Below are 17,938 nucleotides of genomic sequence, written 5' to 3'. Positions count from 1 at the left end.
TAGCTTAGGGCCCCACTCTCTTGGGGGCCCCCAAAAAAAATTAAAGGGAAAAAAACCTGGATGTACATTTCCAAAACAGATAAACAAATAAAATAAAACCTACATATAGCAACAGTGTTTTGTGTTGTGTAGGTTCCTATGATGTAAGTAATAGGCCCCACCTGCTAGCCTGCTCCCTAAAATATCACATATGAAGGGCCCCATTACCTTCAGTAGCTTAGGGCTTCATGAAACCTAAATCCGGCCCTGCCCTACATCCCATGCTCAGGTTGCATATATGTGTAAATATAGCCTAAAGACATCACAACCTCCATTGGCCTTCAAGGGAACCAAACACTGACAGGTGTGGACATCCCTGAAGTGTCTCACAGGTGGGAGACTAGGGTGTGCACAACAGTTGCCCATGTTTTCCTATGGCCCATGTGTTCCTGAGTCTACCTCACAACTCCTCCAGCAAGTGTTTATAGAGTTGCTTGTTGTCAATGTGCCTGTTCCATAGCTGCCACATTGTCAGCAGCTGCTGCTATTTGGGCCTCCTGGGATGCCCTGAAGGAAAACATGAGCAGATTTATTTTCTAGGTGAACAGCCTCTGACACGTTAACCCAGCTTTCTGCTACCTGGTGCCCATGCTCTGGCTGATGGAAGTTATACCTCTCAGAGGCACCAGGTTGAGGAAGGCTGGAGTGGATTCCACCCTCTTGCCCTTTTATAAACCACAAAAGATCAAAGTGTGAGTGAAGTAAGGCCATACAGGTTTAACCTGTCACACTGATGTCCTCCAGCTTCACAGTTTTTCATACTGGCGTTGATAGTAAACCTGTTAGCTAATCCGGCCTGTGGCTAGGAACCAGGCAGCTGTGGCTTTGAAAGGGTTATATGTTAGTAAAACACTTTCTGTTGTTTAAATTGTTTTGTCTGTGTATGAGCTTCTAATCAAAGCCTATTTCTTCTCTTCTCTTTTCGCATCCTCCACCAACTTGCAGCTCAAAATCAAACATTCTGATTTAATAAGTGGGTGCTAGCTACAGAGGCTGGAAGCAGCTGGAGCTGAGATCAGCCCCTAGATCCCGTTCTTAGCACAGATGCTTGGCTGTATCCAAAGGAGATGCAGTCCTCAAAGACACATTGATGCTCAATCTGCACCCTGCACCATTAACTCTGCACAGGGATTTCATATGGCTGAAATGGCTTGACAGCATGGCTTGTAGATGGGTCTGTTTGAAAGTACTCTGCAAACATTGGGCTTGCCTTCCAGAGACGCAGTGAGGTTGTGGATGTCTTTCTTTTGAGGATACCGAGGCAAAACAAGCAGGATCTGTGTTGTCTTAGGTGCTCCTTCCCAACATCCAAACAGTGCATTTTTAATGGCAAATCTAATCTGCAATAGGATTCTTTCTCTTGGGAGTCGATTCTTAGGGGAAGATCGTGAGGGTTAAGGAATGATTAGTTGTTAAAACCCTTTTGTTCTTAAGGAATGATTAGTTGTTAAAACCCTTTTGTTCTTAGAAGGGTAAGATGCTAAGTGAACATTTGATGCAACTTGGTTGACATTTTTAGAGGAGAAAAGCCACTTCAGGTGGGGGTTGATTTGAATCAGAGAAGAGAGTGCTGCGTGATTCAAGGACTCTGAGCACAGGCTCATATTTGCATATGCTAATTTATATGTATAGATGCAAAGTAAGGCTGGCTTCCAGAGGGGGGGCGGGGAAGCAAACTCTGCCTCTTACTGTCAGGGCTTACTCTGAGCAACATGGCACCAACAGGATTTTCTGTATGCTGCAGGTAGATTGGGCAGAGGACTCAATCAGTTGCCAAGAGCTGCTGCTTATGTACATACAAATACTCACATAACTCTTGTTCAGCATCTGACACGACTTTCTCATGCAGGCACACTTTTATATACTTACATGCCCCTGTCACAAATCAACACTGTTCACACATGATGTTGAACAACCACAGATTAACACCATCTCTAGCCACAACTGGAAAGCAAATTGTGATGATAAGTGGTTGAGGTCTGTTTTTTAAAGCTTTTTAAAAGGAGGGAGGAGGGGTAGGAGAGCAGGACTCAGTACAAAAGACCTGGGGCTCAGGCTCCCAGAGCTACCCTGGGTGGAGCTGTTTAACCATTTCTGTGCTCCAGGTCTCTCTCTCTCACACACACATACACCAGCTTCGTTTCCAGTGCCCCAAAATATGTATGAACAAGTCCATAACAGATGGCTACTGGAGTAATATTTCAGCCTTCCCTCTCCAGGGGGCAGAACCACAGCATTATCACACATGCTTTCTTATAACAGTGTTTTTCAGAGCCTCCGCAATCCCCACTTCTCTTTAACCAATTGCCTAGCATCTGGACGGCTGCTCAGAAATGTATAGATTCATCTCCAGTAAGTGATAAGGAGGACCACCACAAAGTGAGCTGTGTGAGGAGATTCTTAATGCTGTCTGGTATGTAGGGAGGAATTAAGATGTTCCTCATTGGTATTCCTGCTCTGATGTCCTCTCTTTTGTCTGTGTTTGGGGTACCAAGGTGGTGAGCGCTCATCCTCTTCTTTGTTCATGGCTGGAAATGTGAAAACCAACTGTTCTGGGTACTGTCGCCTGCGTTGCTAATTTTGTTTGCTTCACAAACTCACTCTTCAAACTGAATACAAAAACAACAACCCCCCCCACACACACATTAAGCAACAGAATGCTGGAGGTTTTTCTAGTCGTAATACTAAGTGCTGCTAGTGGGAAACTTGAAAGGGAGATCCCTCCCCTTGACTGAAACGTTTTCCTCTGTTACCTATTGCTTGCCTGCCCTGAGTCATGCTGGGCTGTTGCTGCTCTTTGCTCTTCTTGAGCAGTGGGCTATGTAAGCTGCCTTGTTCCTAATGGATATCTTTCTTCAGCCTGATGCCCTCCAGATGTTTTGGGTTAGAACTCTCATCGCCCACAGCCGGCACATCTGGAGAAGCTGTCCTACCAGCCATCTCTAAACTGCTGAGCTAATAACAGAAGGAAAGCCCAGCTGGTTCAGGCCAACGGCCCATTCAGTCTGGCAACCAGTTCCCAAAACCGTCTCTTTTAATTTAAATGGGTTTTATGAGTCACTTTTCAGTCAGCATATCCAAAGCAGCGCATATCCATAAAAAGGAACTATGTAGCAATAAAAACAAAGCAATTAAAACGCTAAAAATATAAATGAATTACTAAAACAAGCTGCAGCAGTGGTCAGTAGAGAGCAAATAAATACCAAGAAGCACCAAAACAATAAAAGTAGCAGGACAAGGAGCTTCCTGGAGATGCGCAAGCAGGCCATGAAGGCAGCAGAGCTCCCTCTATTGTCAATCTGCAGAGCCTGTCGTTCAAAAACTACACTGCCCCTGACGGTGGGATGTTCTATTTAGCTATCAAATGAAAGTCATTTTGATGGTGATGGGTTTTTAAAGCATCATCTTTTGGTTTAAGTGGCAAATTGGTCTGGTCTGGGGATTATCAGCACTAAATATATATTTTAAAATAGTTTTATTGTTTTCTAAATAAACATGAACCACAAAACACGCAATTTGTCACATAAAAACTCTTCCTCTCCACCGATACAAAGTATGACCACAGACTTAAAGGAATACAGTAGTACAGTAAATCAACAACCTACACACATTTAACTTGTGCACATTCAGCTTTATACACTTCGCCAAAAAGGGGGGGGGGCATCTGTGGGGGGGGGGATACTTTGGCAATCTCACCCACCATTGTGCCCAGTGTGTTTTGACTACATGCATTTTTGGCTTTAGGTGCAATTCCCGGAACACAACCCCCTCATAAGTTGAAGACTTATTGTACTGGATAGATTATGGTACCATTGCATTAGTTCAACAATTGTCTCCGTATTTCCCCCATGTGTGCTTGGTGGGGGGGGGGGGCGTTCTTCAGATTTAATCTTTGTGACACATAGAGGATATAAAGGATTGCCAAGTTGCATATAAAGACCAACAGGTTTGTTTTCCCCTTTACTGCACTAAGCTGACAGGTCAGTTTTCTGCCAAAGCAGAACCCGAGTGACAACCTTTCTGTAGTGCACCAACACCTAGTGATCTCTAAGCTCACTGTGACAAGCAAAAATGCTAGCAGTTCTTTATGACTAATACATTGAGTAGCATCATCCACTATCCCAACCAGTGTGTTATAGATTGACTCCCAATTCTTTGAACTCTTCCAGCCCAAAGGTCTGTATAACCTCACTTTGCCACCATAAATGCAGATATTGCCCTGAACCTCACAACCCCACCAACCATTAAAGCTCAGTGAGCGCAAAATGTGAGACAACTGCACTGGTGAAATAATGTGCCAGCATTAAAAATTGCCCAGTGACTTGGGCCACTGGCCACGGAACTACAGGTCCCTGGCAGATTGTACCCTCTGCCTCCCAAAAAAAGAATGTAAAAAAATGAGAAACTAGTTCTCGAAAGTAGCAATTACTAATGTTTAGTGCAATGTGTTTCAGAATGGAACTTTCTTCTTCAGGAGCCATCACATTAAAAACATAAAAGCCAACTATTGACATATAAACAAAATACTGTTTAGAATATTTGAGACATCATTGAACAGCAAACATTGATCCTTCCATGCCAACCTCACCACCACCACCTTGGCCAAGAAGAACCTCATGGCAAGGCTTGGTTGAGCAACCTGGTCCTAGTTCCATCTGTTGCCCAGAAACAAGGAGCAGCTGTTGAGAGCTTGCTTTCTCCATGCTCCTTGCTGGAAAGTACCCTCGGCTCCAGCAGAATTGGAGGTGCAGAACCGAAGAGAGCTGTGCTCCAGCCCCATCCATCTTCCAGAGGATGAAAGGCTGCTGGGTTTGCATGTATGTAAGTTCTGGCAGGGTTTAGGTATTATTTCCCTGACTGAAAAGTGGGGTTTAAACTTTTGAAATAAAACAATGCATGTGATAAATAGTTCTTAATGCTGTATTTTATATTGCTGCGAAGGGCGGGTAATCTAATAACTATCATAATAATGGTTGCATTAAATTTTTGACTGATTGCAAATGAGTGGGCAACAGCTTTGGGGAGGAGGGAAGCGTGTGTAATAAATGCCGCTGGTCCCTGCTTTTACTGAGTAGCAGCTAATTCCACAGGCTATACAGCAGGCGCATGGACTAAAATTTATGATGTGTGAAAGTATTTTGAAGATTTTTTCCGCCTTCCTTCAAGCCAGTCTGCTTGTGAATGGACAGGACAACACTGAAGTGAGCAAGCCTTACTCTGCTTTCTATATGAGGGACCCTCTGCCATTATGAACTTGGTGCCATGTGGATGAGTTAGCTCCTTCTTTCATTCCAAAAGGATTATGAGCATTCTTACTGCAGCTCAATCTCATTTAGGCACAATCTCCCGAGGGCAGATCATGAAAAGCAGTTGAAAACGGAAACTGTTATTGCTTTAACTTGAACCTCATTTCTATAATATACATCTCTCTCCCCCGCTACTTCTTGCTAGAACAAGTGAATCAAGGATTAACCCACAAATAATTACTTGCTATATAGCAAGAGGGAGCCCCCATCATTCAGCATGTGGCCTCCTTTGGTTTGGGGTTTGGTAGCCACCTTGCCTGATGAGTGATTGAGATATAAAAATGAATTTTACTTCAGTCATCCTCTGTAAGTGCTGACGAGCTAGAGGTTTTCTCAAGCTATATTTCCTAAAAGTGATGGAGAAAAGTTACACCTGTCCCTGGGATAAAGGTAGGAATTTCAAGGGATCTATCACCAGCCAATAGTTTTGAAACTGTTGGTGGTCAGGAGCTGGAATGGCATGGAGACTGCTTCCTCCCACATCTATGACTTCATCTGGAGTAAGTGGCCACCACCACCTGCATTACAGTGAGGTTGTGCTCTCCCAGGAATGGACCTTTTGTGTATAAGTGTGGCACCAGTAACTGGGAGATCTCCAAGGCTCACTTGGTTGACATTTTTAGGAGGTTAATAAGAGATAACCAGTGGTCCACAAAATCTTATGTCAGGTTAGTCTCTAAGGTGCCACAAGAGTATTGTGGTTTTGCTGCAGTTGACTAACGTGGCTATCGCTTTGGAAACTGTTCCAACAGACTTCAGAGGGTCTTTGGCATAGTGCCACGAATGGGCCCCCACTCTAATGTGGCCACATAGTATTCCCCCCCCCTTTGCTACCATTGACCATGGCAACACTATTCCCCACCATCTCTAGCAGAGGCTTGGGAAGCATTTTAGCTTGGCTTCTATTCAAGACTGCTACCCAGCTACCACTAAAATGGCTGTCCAAGCTGCTGACAAGAAAGGAAGCCTGTGATGGCACAGCCATGTCAGGCCGGTGAGGGGCCTCTTCAGTCCCTGGGGCCCTTGGCTAGGGCTCCACCTGGCCAGCTGCAAGCACCAGATCTGGTTCTCCTATGCACTCTATTTCAGGCCTTCATACTTAGTTAAACAGAATGGATTTTTACAATCAAAATACTGTGCTGTTTGTTGTTAGTCTTAGGAGTAAGTAGAATAATGATTTTCCACCTATTGATTTTAAGTGATGTCTCGTTATCATGTCAATTATTTTATTGTAAAGCTGCCCACAGAGGAAGCTACCCACAATATCCCTGCATGATATGCAGCTCTGGTTTCACCTTCTTGCAGTGCAGAGAGCCTTGTCCAGACCAGCAACTTCTACAGGAATACAGTACACGAGTATCTTTATAAGTGGGTAATCCTTTTTCTTGCACCCTCTGAAAAGCTGACTACCTTTTCTTTTTGCTATTCTGTTTTGTTTCAGGGGGAATGTGTGCGCTGCAGCTTTTCAACATGATTTGCTAGAGAGACCACAAGGATCTCTTGCCCGTTGTGTCCGCTTCTGTCTTTGGGAACTGACTTCCTTATCCCTTTTCCCTACCAGGCGCCCCCTTTTTGTGACAGTCTGAGACGGGAGATGCTGGGCATTGCTGACTGAAGTGAGCTTGCTGAGATACTCCAGCCTCATTGGACCCCACTTCCATCTAAACCAGCAGAGCAGAGAAATTGCCTGTTACCTTGGGTCGATTTTTCATGCACTCTTAAATTGCTTTGTATTGACACACTGTCAGAAATGGATTGTCACATTAACCCGCCGAGCCAGGCCCTGGGTTCTTGAGCATGTGCAATTGGACTGATGTTCTTCCAGGTTTAGGCCAGAAGGATGTTGGCTTTTTCTGTTCCTAGTCTCTTTTCCTTCCCTGCCTGATTATGTCCATCTCTTTTGCTCACTATTTATTTGCAATATTTGTATGCCACTTTTTTTGGAGGAGGGGGACCCTGGCACGCAAAAGGCCCCCAGGTTTACTTCCAAGTGAAAAGGATCAGGTAGCAGGTGATGGGAAATGTTTTCTCAGCCTGACGGAGTCCCTGCCAGCCAATGTAGGCAATGGTGGGCTCGATGGATACAGAGGTCCCGTCCCCCCACTATAGGGCAGCTTCCTGCATCTTCATTTCAGTCTAGTTCACAATAGAATAATTCAATGTTGCAATAAGTTAATGTCCCTTAGCAGGGTACTAGATGTGCTAGCTGAATGATTTTGCAAGGGAAGGTGAAGGAAGCCAGCATGGTTCTTGCGGTTGGTTGTGCCCCAACCCTTTCTGTCGCACAACAAGCTTCTGCTAGTGCAACTATTTCAATGGCTTTTGTATGGCACACCCATTATTCTCACCCTTACTCGAGCGCATCAGCCAGGCCAATAAAACTACTACTTAAAAGTATCAATTAGAATGGGTGGGGAACCTTTTTCAAACCAAGGATCACATTTCCTTCTGGACAACCTTTTTAAGGGGAGGTTACATGCCATTGCGGGGCAAGGGGAAAGTGAGTGAGCAATTAATAAATGTTACCTTTGTGCAGTAGGCTAGTTTCTACACCCCTCTGTCCTCTACTCAGAAAAGCAAAAGGCATCATTAAAGTTTAGGGGCACATTCCAGTCAGGCAAAAACACTCACACATAAAGCTGGCCCAGTAGCAGCAGGCTGGGATATGAACTGAGGAGAGGGCCGGATGAGACCCCCAAGGATCATCTAGTCCAACCCCCTGCAATGCAGGAATCTCAACCAAAGCATCCAAGACAGATGGCCATCCAACCTTTGCTTAAAAACCTCCAAGGAAGGAGAGTCCACCACCTTCTGAGGGAGTCTGTTTCACTGTCAAACAGCTCTTACTGTCAGAAAGTTTTTACCTGATGTTTAGTCGGAATGTCCTTTCTTGTAACTTAAAGCCATTGGTTCACATCCTACCCTCTGGAGCAGGAAAATACAAGCTTGCTCCATCTTCCATGTGACAGCCCTTTAGATATTTGAAGATGGCTATCATATCTCTGCTCAGTCTCCTCTTATCCAGGCTAAACATACCCAACTCCCTGAACCATTCCTCATAAGTCTTGGTTTCCAGACCCTTGCTCCTCTTAGTTGCCCTCCTCTGCACATGTTCCAGCCTGTCAGTATCCTTCGTAAATTGTGGTGTGCAGAACCGGACACAGTACTCCAGGTGTGCTCTGACCAGAATAGAGTGAGACCGTCACTTTCAGTGATAGGCTGTATCAACAGAAGTATCCCTAACATTTGATGCACCCCTGTGTTCTGAAGGTGCATGATCTAGCAGCACTGTTGAAACTAAGTGGGGTTGGGGCTAGCCAGTGTCTGGATGGAAACCTTCCCGGGAACCCCATACCTTTAAATTTCCTGGCAGTAGAAAGGTAGGATATAAATGATATCTGGTAAGTAAATTTAGCTGTGGCCTCCTCAGATCATTATATTTCCCCAAAATGATTGAAGAAACTTCATTGTAAAACATTTGAAATTTCAGGAATAAAAGATATATGTAAGGACAAATAGTAATAATGGCTGGCATTACTGTCTTTGTATATTTAAATTCCTACTTTTTAAAAATTATCAGGTGATATGTCTGAAATCTCTGTCTGAAACATCACCCTTATTATAAGCTCCTTGGCAAAAACACAAATCTTCATTTTGCTTCCTGAAGTGAAAACATAATGCTTGGTGACATTGATACAGTGCATTTCAAGTATTCAATGTGCTTTACATCATTATCTCAACAATTCTCACTGAAACTTGATAAGGCAGCTGAGGGTGGGAAACTCATAGCAACTGAGGCCACCTGAGTGAAAGTGATTAATTCAAGCACATCCTAGAGCAGTTGACCTGCCCCTACCAGAGGAGCGTGACCCTGTCCATTACAGGTCATCTTCCTGCCTCCTGGGCGTGGGAACCTGGTACACATCACACCTCTGTCTTTTCAGGATTCAGCTTCAGTTTATTGGCCCACATCCAGCCCATCACTGTCAAGCACTGGTCTAACATCTCAACCGCCTCTCCTGATTAAGATGGAGCAGAGAGACAGGTCTGGGTGTCATCAGCATATTGATGATTCTTCAGCCCAAATCTGATGACAGCTCCCAGTGTCTTCATATAGATGTTAAATAGCACGGGAGACAAGATGGAACCCTGAGGAACATCACAGGACATCTCACATGGTGTTGAACAACAGCATCCCTTCTGTAAGCAGTTCTGGAGGTAGGAGCCAAACCACTGAAGCTCAGTGTCCTCAACCCTGACTTCCCTAAGATGCTGCTGAACGATACTGTGGTCAACTGTAGTGAAAGCTGCCAACAGATCAAGGAAAGCAAGCAGGGTCACCCTACACCTCCTGATAAATGTCATTTATCAGAGCAACCAAGCTGGCTTCACAGCCATGGCAGGCCTGAAAACCAAACTGGAATGGATCCAAGTAATCAGCTTCCTCCAAGCATGCTTGAAGGTGGACTGCCACCACCTTCCCAAGCACCCTACCCCCCCCTCCCGGGGAATATTTGTCACTGGGCAATATTTATTTAAGAGAGGAGGGCTCCCCAGCCATGCCACGGTTTAAATTTACCGCTGGCACACCTCCTGCTGGCGCTGATTGGACAGTGGGACCACCCTTGGGTGTGGACCACCCTGTGATGCAGCCCAGACAGCAACGAAGGAGGCGTCAATCTCTGTCCGCCGCTGGATCACTGAAGAAACCCCAATGCCTAGCCACAACGCTGCCACTAGAAAAAGTGAGCAGACTTCTGGGGAGGCTTCATACCTTTGGACTGCTAGTGCTATCTCTTAAAGCAAAGGAAAACTGATGAAATTGTCTGGCACCTAGATGCTCTTTAACACACTGGTTATTTTCCGCCAGAATATATATAATTCTAAAATGTTATCATGTTGATCCTTGCAGCCTTCTTTATTTAGTCTAACAAGTTACCTCCTCAAAGATTATGAAATTTTCCCTGACATCTAATAGCACACTCCTCACATAAACAAGGAAAATTGTCACAGCAGCAGCTATAATAAAAATAAAAATGAATTTCATTGTAATGAGATTTTGGTCTCCTGATAAAGTTTCTTGACAAATGGGATTAATTATTTTTCCTTGCACTTCATTTGCACTGTATTTATGCTATGTCTATTACATTTTTATATCCCACCTTTTCACTGGAGAATTCATAGTGGTATAACTGGAGGTTTCTTGGTGAACTCTGACCAAAGTGCTGGCAGCCCCAGACCTGCTTCTCTTCATAGATGGAACTACATCAGGGACCTTCAAGGCAATTATCCCAATGTCTTTGTTGCATTATATGTGAAGGTAGTGGGTGTTTCCATGAATTAAGCTGGAGACTAAGGTCTGATCCACACTTTCCCTCCACCCTTTCTAGGCACAGTCCACAATTTAAAGCTCCATAGCTGAGCGCCCCCACTTTTGCTCCAGAGCATACCTCATGAAAACCCACTCTTTAAGGTTCAATAGGAGCAAATGTCAATCTGCAGAAAACCTGAAGTTTGCTCCGATTCAGCTTTAAAGAGTGGGATTTTGCGGGGAAAGCTCAGGGCAAAAAACCCAAATACTTGGATACGGAGCGTTCAAGCACAGACCTCTGCCTGGAAAGAGGCAAGTATGGATATGCCCCGAGGCTGCTTCAAGATGATCACTATTTTGGGGTGGGACTCAATCATGTACCTGTCCCCCCCCCCAAAAAAATGGATGTTTTGTGATAAGGAAGGGGTGTGCGCAATGGAATTTGTGCAATAATGCTTGATGACATGTTTTATGACCATATCTGCGAGCAATGAAAGCTCAGTAGATAGCTGACATTGTCTAACCTCACTGCAAATCTGGATAAATGCTTAATAAACCGTTCATCTGGAAATGACCTGAGATTGGGACACATGAAGTTCAGAATTGTTCCTCCTGTGCTTAGCAGGATTTGGTCTGCTCCCCTCTCTTCACTGAAGCAGATGGAAGGAATGGAGATAGACTGGCATGTCCATGGAGAGGACAGTTACAAATAATATCGCAAGAGCCCTTCTGGATCAGATCAAAGACTCATCTAGTCCAGCATCCTGTTCCTCATGGTGGCCAACCAGATGCCTCTGGGAAGCCCACAAGGAGGCCTTTTCCTGTTTTTACTCCTCAGCAACTGGAATTCTGAGATATTCAGTCTTCGAACTTGTAAACTCTTCTCGGATGACCTGATTATTTAGCATTCATCCTTACTAGCAAGTCAGAAAACTTAGGTGGAGGTTATACAATGTCCACGCTTTACTGGAGCTTCATTCTGATTTGTTTCTGAGGAGCTTACATGACAATCAACATTCATCCTAATTATTTTGCATGGAGATATATGTCTTCCTGTTACTCAATAGGTAGTCTACACTTTTAGTGCATTTCCCGTTCACTTTCCTAACTGCAAGAAGTCCGCGTTTTTTTAAAAGTGAATTTGTTGCGACACAGCACTTTAATTACACAAACTTAAATTTCTAGTATGTGATTGAATTCATTCTGCAAAATAGTGACAGCCTTGAGGCAGTCACATTCACATTGAGAGCCATTTGTATTGCACTCCTTCTTACATAAAACTAAAATCCAGCCCTCTGGTTTATGTCTGTGGCTGTGTACACGCCATACATTTAAAGTGCAACACTCAAAGAATCTGGGGAACCAGTTTGTTAAGGACGTTTGGGACTGTGGTTCTGAGAGTGGTAAACTCAGAATTCTTTGAGGGGTGGTCATGTGCTTAAAATGTATGCAGCCAGTTTCCCCAACAGCCTTTCTAGTACCTGATTATTGCAAATATTCTAAAAATTCATTTGAAAGGCAAAAGGTGATTGCTACATGGAGTATTTGACATGCACATGATTTGTCTTCTGCAATTCCCTTGTTCAGGTGCTTCTGCTTGTTCCTGTGGTTCTCTTTCTCCCCTCCTCACAAATCCATCATAATTCTAAGATGTGATGTGTTGTGACTGGGCTTGATTGACGGTGCTTCATGCCTGCCATGCTGCTTAGCTGTGCAGCCAAAGATCTGCATTTCAGAGCAAAGCTGAATTGTAAAGTGCCGTGTGGGAGTTTCATAGAGGGGGAAGGGGAGAATCAAAACAGTGTCAAGCTGATTCTCTTTGCCAAGAACTGCGGAAATGTCACCTGGCGTTACTTCATGGTGAAGTTTCAGCAAGGGAAAGTTCTGGAGTAGGATGGAGCAAGTGCAACATGCCCTTCCTTGATTGCCTCATAAGAAATTCCAAAAGGAGTGTGTGTGCTCTACACAGGTTGGTCTTCAGGTCACTTCCCAACACAAGGAGAAGGCAAAAACTCCAATTTCCGAGCCTCTCAAGTCGCTTGCTTTTAACTGTTCACTTTGGTGAATGTGACATCAGCTAGATAAATTATTTGTGGGTCACTGATATTTCAAGCTAAGGATCTTCGCTCATCACCATAGTTAAGTTCAGGGTTGAGTAGAAATTTGCCCTGCAGCAGATCTCATTTCTTCTTCCTACCCACTCAGTACACAAGTTTGCTTCCCTTACCTCCTACACCTTTTCACTTTTACCAATAACGAATTAATGGAGAGAGAAATAATTAGCAGACCATTACAGACCATCAAATATATGTTTTAACTTTATGTTTGTATTTCTGTGGACCAGTTTTCTGCCTGTCTTCCTGTTCACCTATGGCCTGCCCCCACGGTCCAGTTATTGCTAATGTGAGAAAACCTATGAAGAATCTGCTCTCATGAATCCATACTGAAGTGGGTGTCTGGTTGCCATAATGGGCTGGGGAAGCAGGAACAGCTGCTATCCTTTAAACCCATATGCCTCTCTAGTAGTTAGGGCTGGAAGATCCCAGCCTGACCTATTTCTTGGGTCCCTTGTCCCACTTCCTGCAGAGACTGGGGGAGGGGAGCTATGAATAATGTATCAGTTTGGAGGGGTAAATGTCCAGAGCAAAACAAGCACATATTCTACACCTGACAGATCAGCTGGATGGCAGTAGGTTCAGAAGAGACAAACTGAAGGCCCATTTCACCGAGTGCATTAATGTTATTTATATATAGATATTTATAGCCTGCCCTTCACCATGCAGTCACAAGTAGGGTTACATTCAGCTCTATTCAAATCAGCTATGTAACACACAAACATTAAATGGGAGGAACTTTCTGAACTCCTCATCCAAGTGCCTGTGCTAAAAGGTGCATCTTAAACTGACATCATTTTTGCAAGGTGATACAAAGGTTGTTCAAAGTGCACCACCTTAGTCCTGAATCTCCATGATTCTACTTGGATGTTGTGTGCTATCTTGAAGGTGCTACTTCACAAGGATGTTAGTAGCAAGCATAAGGATACATATCAAGAGCACCATTGATGGGGGGGACCAGAGCGACCCACCAAGATGACCTCAGTCATGCACGTTGCAATCTGTGTAGGTAATGTGCATGCTTGGACCATCTTGGATGAGTTTCCCCATTGCTGATGGAAGTAGCAGCTGAGCAGCAGTAGGTAGCTGTAGCTGGCTTAGCCTTTTTGCCTGAGGTATTTAATTGGATCCTGCTCTGAAGAGAGATTTAAACCTTAATTCCTACAGTTCACAATATGAAGAGCAACTTAGAACCTGAATGAGCTTGTCAGGTTCAGACCAACAAGTTTCAGACCAACAGGACTCTGTGTTTCCACATGCCTAAACTATGGGCAGTAAGGTATACAGGAGCATATAGGGAATAGTGGTTTTGGGGTGGGAGGAGACATGCTGTTTTGAGGAGAAGCTGTTGTGTCTGATGTGTTCAGATCTGTGGGCACCTCAGCATCTATATGTCAAAGCCTGCAAGGAACCTGGCTTTGCTTATCTGGACAGCTGTCCTGCCATATAAGTTCTTCCCCTAGTGTAGTTTACACTTATAAAATCCCATCTGCTGGTTTCTCTTGGGACCCCAGGTGTTTCCTGAATACTCTCAGAGAAATAATCATCCTGTTCAGATTGCACCATCATTCACTTTCAGTCCCTGTCAGATTCCCCATTTGCTTTTGTGTTCGGCAGAATACCAGAATTACTGTAATGATGGTTTCCTTCCTTCCTCCCTTCCACCCCTATCCCACCTGGGGCTGTGCAAAAGGTAAGGGGAGCAGTGGGTGTTGGAAGGTCACCTTCTCCCCCTTTAGCACACTTGTGACCTGACTCTCCCTTCCTTTTCATGACTGACTTGGAAAATGAGTTAATAGCCTGCCCTGATCAGTGGACCAGCTTTAAGCTTTCTGTCCTTGCTGCAGCCAGGCTGCAGAATTGCTCTGCTGTCAGGCCAGATGAGGCAAAACCAGGTGGCTCACAGGCAGGTGAGAAGCTGCCTGTCTCCTTGGTAGGAATTGAAAGCAATATGACCCCATAGTGAAAAGTAAAAGCCTACTCATGTCATCCCCCCCCCCCCATTTTTGCTGGCTAATGCTGATGCTTGCACAGTACATTCAGCCTTACTTGGCAAGATTTTCTTCTGTTGCCGCTGTACTGTGGAATGACCTTCACTCTGCCATATGTAAAGCAACAACTCTCAGTTGCTTCAGACATCTTGTGAAGATTCATCTTTTTGTCCAGGCTTGCACATTTTGACATGTTCGAACCTGCCTTTCCTAATTAATAAACCCTTTTCAACATTATTAATGGTACAGGGCCCACATGCTCCTTTGCAGCTGGTTACTCCAGAAAGTGCTTAAGAATGTAAGGTGAGTCTTACTGGAGCAGACCAATGGCCTACCTAGTCCAGCACCCTGTTCCCACACTAGCCAACCAGATGCCTGTAGGGAAACCCACAAGTGGGACCTGAGCACAAGAGCACTCTTCCGTCCTGTGATTCTCAGCAACTGGTACTCAGGGACATATTGCCTCTAACAGTGAAGGTGGAACATAGCCATTCTGGCTTCTGTTCAAATTGATTCCAGCTGTGAGAACTCCAGTGAATTGCTTGAGCCTGGCATGAGTCGTGACAAATCCTGCCTCTCTTCTACCCAGCACAGGAATGCTTATAAGCTTGAGAATGTCAGAAATAACTGTGGTCTTGGCAAGGGTGACCTTTTTGCAACGAGTCTCGAATAGAGCTGTAAAAAGGTTCCTGATTGATAATTTATCTTGGCTAAATATCAGTTCAGCGGATTGACTTGGGCCTGCTACTGGAAGAGAGACATGGAGAGAGAGAGACACACACAGTAATTCCTGTGCAGGAATTAGCAGTCAGTGCGCACCTGTTACTACAAGAGACTCCAGCTGAAAAAAAAGAGGCACTTCAATTTAGTGCAATTATCTCAATTTTCCCAGGATAAGGATCCTTGAGATATTTATCTGATTTACAAGGGTGTTCTGTCGAGGTGGCAGGCATGAGACCTTAAAGAGGCATTCATCAATTTCATGTGCACAGAGGGAGGGGGAAAATGTATGAGAGAGACGTATGGTGAAGAGAGGTTGGGAAGGAGCAACAACTCTCTGTGCCTGTCTTCAATTATGATGAATTAAACAATTTGTAGGAAAAGGGACCAGGCAGAGGGAACACAAGGGTGGGGTAAACATTCCCCCTTACTTGGGAGATGTAACAGGGTAGACTTGGAATTCAGAACAAGTCTCTAGAACAGATTATGGGACAGACCCATGTTTTAGAATCTTGAATTAGTTGCTTCTATCAAAACAAACATTTTCAGCTTCCTTTTCTCCTCTCTCGATGAGTATATGTGTTTCCTTGCTCTGCTGCCATGAGTAGCCCTCATAAGTAATACTGAGCCAAAAATGTTATGTGTGTGCACGAGTATTCAACTAAATAACTATGCATTTTTAGCGTGTGCAAATAGACCTTTGCCCATGCTGTTCCCAAATCTCTCATGCCTCCATGATGTTTTACATTTATTTTTTGTCGAAAAAAATGTGTTGGTAATAATAAGGTTGTGCGTTGCACATATAGTCAAAAGTAAGATTGCATTCTGGTTGCTGTTGCCAGTTCCTTCTTTCCCAATAGTCCCAGGCCACTGATCAAAATATTACTCAACTCTTGCATTAAAATTACCCAGGCCTTAGGCGTCTCTGAAAGGATGGCATCCAGCTGAGAATCGGCATCCAGTGTTGGTGCATAAGTGCTTAAAATAGTAGCCTGTTGGTTTTTGATGAGTTTTATTTGAAGGGTTTAAAGTTGCTGATTAATGCTGGTAGGGACTTCTGACAAGAGCTCCACAAGATGGTTTTTGATAGCAAAGCCTACTTCAACGTTCTTGTTCAGATAGACCTTTCCAAAAGAATTTGTAGTCTCCTCTTCCTTCCTTCAGTTGTCCTTCTCCTGCTTTTCGAGTTTCTTGAAGCGCTGCAATATTGATGTTAAAACGTCGCAACTCTCTTGCAATGATGGCAGTCTTCCATTTGGGACGCTCATTATCTGCGTTATCCAACAAAGTCCATATAGTCCATGTTCCACAGTTCATTTGTCTTTTACGACCACTGGGTGGTGACCCCACTGGGCACAGTAATCCAGTCAGAGAAAAAGGGAGGCAGACTATGTTTAGGGCACCTTTTCTAGGCCTTCCCCCTTTTCGAGGTGAACAGAGTGGATCCTAAATAGGAATGCTCAAGTCATGGATACAGCTGCTGAGCTACTCAACAGCCTCATTCCTTGAATCAGAATAACTGAGTCTGTATCCACTGCCCATGTGCCAGTCCATGACTAGGGGTTCAAGATTTCATGGTCCTGCCCCTGTTACCATTTGCCGATCGCCATGGGATTTGGGTTTGGGATGGGTTTTTGGATCATCCCCTGTTTGTGGTGAGTGGGCTTGCACGTTCCTATGATCCTTGTGAGTGAAGCCATCGGGAGTCTCATATTCCCAGTAGGGTCACTGAAGGTGGTAAGGTCAAGGGGGAGGAGCTAGACAAAGAATGATCCAAGAAGTCCTTAATGGCAGAACAGGCGAAAGATAACAAGGGGTATGTTACAATGGTTGTGAAGGTGGATGAAGGCTGCAACAGATAAGAATCTATCGGTCGTCGTGACACTCATGCCATCGGAATAGAGCCTTACTGCGAAGACTGTGTTGGTCAGCGTGCACTGATCTACACACATAAAACAAATTCACGCACAGGCGTCTTCCACAACACAGGCACAGCATCCTTCTCCTGGCAGCCTGGCTTTGTGTTCAGCAAAAGGCTGCATTCTACAGTCATTTCTCTCAGCAAGGGGACATGCAGAGGCTGCACACGGCAGTTCCATCCAGCATTGCTTCAGCCTTCACTGGAGGGAAATTGTTCATTGCCCACCAACAACTGTGCTATGTACGGACCTGGTGGATAACTGCCCACCTTTTCCCCTTTCCATACTGTTAATCTCTCCAGAATGACTCACTGAATTGGCAGCTCGGTGGCTGAAGCCTCAATGGCCTCTGTCATATAGAGATAATCTTGTCATTCACAAAGAAAAGAGGCAGAGAGAGAGATCCTTTGCTAGAGATTGCTAGGCTATAGCTCCCATCATTACTGACTGCTGGCTAGGGCTGATGGGAGTTGAAGTTAATGTCATCTGGAGGGCAAGAGGTTCCCTTACCCTTATGGCAGTTGATATGCCCTTGCTG

General features: G+C 44.5%; 1 protein-coding gene across 4 annotated transcripts in view; it reads right to left on the bottom strand.

Annotated features, from left to right (window-relative positions):
* The window catches only part of LOC310667020 (clathrin heavy chain 2-like), a 40,749-nt gene that overhangs the window by 15,643 nt on the left and 7,168 nt on the right, over positions 1-17,938 (bottom strand). The window lies entirely within an intron of this gene.

The sequence above is a fragment of the Podarcis tiliguerta genome (assembly GCF_965153285.1).
Source record: "Podarcis tiliguerta genome assembly, chromosome: 2".
Classification (NCBI taxonomy): Eukaryota; Metazoa; Chordata; class Lepidosauria; order Squamata; family Lacertidae; genus Podarcis; species Podarcis tiliguerta.
This window is presented reverse-complemented; position numbering and strand designations above follow the sequence as displayed.